Source organism: Leptonychotes weddellii, chromosome 3, assembly GCF_054177405.1.
Source record: "Leptonychotes weddellii isolate Sample4059 chromosome 3, ASM5417740v2, whole genome shotgun sequence".
NCBI lineage: Eukaryota > Metazoa > Chordata > Mammalia > Carnivora > Phocidae > Leptonychotes > Leptonychotes weddellii.
Window position 1 is genome coordinate 8396418 of NC_138371.1, and position 4727 is coordinate 8401144.

The window sequence follows — 4727 nt, forward strand, 5'->3', positions numbered from 1 at the left end:
TTTTTTTTAAAAAGCAAGTGGTAATGACTCTGAAAACAAAAGCAAGTCTCCTTTCCCTTCCAAAGTTCATAACAACATATATTTGGGTGCTTACTCTTTCTATGAGAGACTTATTCTGGAGGATTTCTAACATACACAGAAACAGAACTGTCTCATGAACCTCCATGTGCCCAAGACCCAGATCCTACACTGTCAACTCCTGGCCACTTTTTCACCCATACTCTTAGCCCCCCCCCTCAATTATTCTGAAGCAAATTTTGGTTGTTACTTGATGTGTAAATATTTCAGTCCATTTCTTTGAAAGATGAGAACTCTTTTTAAAGACATAAGCTTAATCCCATGACTGTACAATAAAAAATAGTTCCTTAAATCTGTAAATATCCAGTCAGTGTTCACAGTTTGTATACCGCATTTTGTTGCTATGTCTCTTAAAACTTAATATGTACGTGCTCTCTTCTTCCCCCTCCTTTGCAGTTTGCTTGCCTTTTTTTTTGAGAGCGCAAGAGAGCACACGTGTGTGAGACTGGAGGGGGCGCGGGGGAGGGAGCTGGTCTTTTTTTTTTTTTTTTTTTAAAGATTTTATTCATTTATTTGACAGAGACACAGCGAGAGAGGGAACACAGGCAGGGGGAGTGGGAGAGGGAGAAGCAGGCTTCCCGTGGAGCAGGGAGCCCGATGCGGGGCTCGATCCCAGCACCCTGGGATCATGACCTGAGCCGAAGGCAGACGCTTAACGAGTGAGCCACCCAGGCGCCCCGGGAGCTGGTCTTAAGTAGGCTCCTTGCTCAGTGCATAGCCCAATGCAGGGCTTGGTCTCACGACCCTGAGATCATGACCTGTGCCAAAGTCAAGAGTCAGATGCTTAACTGACTGAGCCACCCAGGTGCCCCTGCTTACTGTATCTTCTAAATGTTATACTTTCGGTTATTTTTATTAACCTAATGAGATCTACTTATCTTCATTTTATAGATGAGGAAACTAAGCCTTTGATAAGTAATAAATTTCTCCCAGGTAACATGGTTTATGGTAGAGCCAGAATTCGAACTGATTAAAGAAATAGGTGCTTTTTACAAGCTTCCCTCTCTTCTTTACTGTTGATATTTAGGTATATTTTTCTGGATCTTTTTCCCCTAATATATGTACAGACAAATATATAGAATCTTTCCCCCTGTTTCATTCTTGTCCTCTGGTCTCAGCTTAAAAATATCTCTTCGGAGAGGTATTACCTGATGAGTCAACCTAAAGTAGCTTTTTCCTTCCCACTTCCTGTTATTCTTTGCTTTGTCCTCTTTTTCTCCTATTCCATCTTCCATGGTACTTAGCACAATGTGCAAATAACTTGATTATTTTTTGTCTTCCCAATTGAGCATGAGCTCCATCCAGGCAAAGATTATGTCTGTTGATGCCTGTCAAGGCTCGCAAATATTTGTTGCGGGAATTAAGTAAGTTCTGCCCTTCATAGGAGTGCAGTATGTACAAATCTACCTCTTTGTTTTTAGGACCTCTAAGCATGCCATAGACTTGCTACAGTGTGCTTATTTAACCATTCCCTACTGAGAACATTTGGATTTTCTCCAATTATCCTCTCTGATGTACAGCAGCTAGCATCTTGATTACATATATCCTTGCATACTTGTGCAAGTGTTTCTTTAGGTTAGATTCCCAGAAGATTCCTAGAAGTGGAATTGCTGGATTCTAAGAAGATGAGTGGCAGTTTTTAATTATGGAAAGGAGGAGATTCCTGTAAAGGTTGCAGAGGATTAGGTGATACGTAATGATAGCAAAAAAAATGGTGTAACCTGTGTCAATTCTGAAACCTAGCTAATACTAGAATAATGTAAGGAGCTTAAAAAAAAAAAAATCAGCTTGATTTCCCTTTATCCCCATTCTGATAGGGCCCAGGAATCAATATGGAAAAAAAAAACCCTTAGGTTTGGGAGCAATAGCTTTAATATCTTCCTTCGTTATAGGTTTGTTACTTGTTCTGGCTCATTATAGATATAGTCATTATACTTATTTTTGGTAAAAATGCTACTATTTGTAGAAATGTGGGGCACTGGTCTGTAGAGTATATAACATTCTAAATATGAGGGTTTTTTTTTTTTAACTTTTGAAAAATATTTTCTGAGACTATTTCCAAATTTAGATGCATTTCCTATGACATGATTTTAAACAAAAACTTGGCACTATGCATTGTTCTACCTTGTATTAAGGTTATAGTCTGTATCTTGTCTCTTCAACTTTGAGTTACATTTTTTAGTTTACTTTTCCTTGAGCCTAACCACAAATTTAGTAATACTTGTTCCTGAAAATTCTCCAGGATCTAACACTGTTGATTACAGGTTACATATTGTTGCTTCAAGAAGTTGGTACCAATCCATGATTATCACTGTGTTGAAATAGTTTTTGTTGTTGCAAGGAAGGCTAGGTAGACTTTCTAATACAAGCAGTGTTAAAGAAATTAACCTCTTTGATTTCATTATTATGGTGGAGTTCGCAGCAGTGACAACATGTATTGAAAAAAAAATTTGAAAGTAATTGCCTTATTATGTGTGTCCCTGTGCTCTAACGGTCATTTACCAAACATAAAATTATTTTTGTCCACTGGGAGCACCTTGCTGTAAACTACAGGATACTTTGTGTTTTACTTTCAATAACTGATTCTTACACAGCAGGTATCTTTCTGTCCCTGGGTGGAGAGAGGCATTTTACCAATTATTCCTTCCTCCCTCTCTCAGTAGCTCTTCTGTTTTGATTATCCCTCTGTGTGATCGTGGTGTTACTAGGTCTTTATAAGGAAGAATTTACACAATATACTCCATTTAAGAAAAGCTAAAATAAATGTTAGGTTAGAGTGTTACAACATTTAGAGCAGAATCAGATTTTAGAGACTATCTAGTACGTAACCTTTCCTTTTGTCTCTTCATTCCTGGGTAGGTGGAAAAGGACATCTTTAAGAGGATGTACTAGCCAGCAGGATTGAGACCTCTTAAAACTGGGTCTATGAGCCATCTTTGGCACATGGGCTTAAACTTGCTGACTCTAGTCTGTAATCCTTGAGACCTTAACAACTAGAAGGAAACACTCTATTAAATGCGGTTAGTATTTTGAAGGATTATGCAAGTGATAGGAGCTAGGACAGGATTCATATTAGGGAATGAGGTGCTATTTTAGAAGTAGCTGGGCTAGATTGTATTTGTTTCTGATAAATTGATCATAGTACAGTGTTCCACAAAACAGACTTTTGGTGCAGTGATGGATACGAGATCTCTGGCTCTTTCAGTGTGTCATTCTCTGTGGTCTGTGTTTTAGGCAGTAAAAACTCCATTTTCTTGGAAACAGGATTTGGATTATGAAATTATTATTATTTTTTTAATAAACATATATCTGGGGTATAGAAACCTTTGAAAATAATCAGTTTTTGAATTTTTCTGCAGTTTCTAGTAAAGAGACCACATGATTTAAAAAAAGAAAATGAGAAAATAATCTGCTAAAAATGGGTAGTGTTTTCATGTATTTTTTTGTTGTTGTTATTTTTACCCACTGTCATCTTCTGTAGAGTTAAAATTACAACATACATAATTGTGTAAAGAATTTTTTGAGTAGGGAAATAGGTACATGATTCAAAATGTAAAAGGCCTCAGAGGGTCCTGCTCTAAAAAGGTAGATGATTTAAAGTTTTTTTTTTTAATGTATTCTCTGTAGGTAATATTTAAGCCAGTGATTACTTACTTATACAAAATTATATATGTAGATGTATTCTGTGCGCAGCATTCTGTACATGCTTTCTTGCTTAAAATCTTGACAGTAGTTCCATTTGTAATGCATAGAGCATTTTCCATCTCAAAATCTTAAGGTTGTCTTCCTGTTTGATAATTAGTTTTTTAAAATTGTGCAATAGTATTATTTTTTCCTTCTGTTTCTTTTATTAATCATGTCCTCCCTTTTTGTCTCCTTCATTTGTTTCACCAATTCGAATTTCTTCCTTTGCCCTGCCGTTAATTTTCAGTTTTGCTTTTGGTTATTCTCCCTTTGAGCAGAGTGGATCATCTCGGTGCAAAGCCGTTGTGCTACCTTTGGCTTGGTGGTTTAGTGATTGTTTGCCCAGCTGATCTTAATTTTGCAGTTGCTGTTTCCCTTATCTGCTTCTCTCCCGGTTCTAGCCTGTGTTTTGTCTTGGTTAATCAGGGTGCTGTTAAATACAAATGGTGCGCCTGCCTCCTTTTTAGTAGCCACGCCTTCCTTGCTATTCTGGGTTGTGAAACTGGCCCCTAAGGAGGAGGTACTTTGATCGTTTGTTGCCCTTGCTCTATAGTTCTTAGTTTTTTCAAGGAAAGGGTCATTGATAGGAACCCTTAAGATATTCTTCTTACCTTTTTCTTCTTAAAAAAGCAAAACAAAAACTCTGGGATCTTTACCTCTCCTGTTTTTGGTATAGGTTTTTTTTTTTTATTATAGATTTTATTGTATCTGGCAAATGGTCTTCCATGATTTAGGGTGTAGTCCATTTTTCCTCTAGTTTCATTACAAATGGGATTTTCTTATGCATTTTTTTTTTAAGATTTTATTTATTTATTTGACAGAGAGCGAGAGCAGGAACACAAGCAGGGGGAGTGGGAGAGGGAGAAGCAGGCTTCCTGCCGAGCAGGGAGCCCGACATGGGGCTCCATCCCAGGGCCCTGGGATCATGACCTGAGCCGAAGGCAGCCGCTTAACCAGCTGAGCCA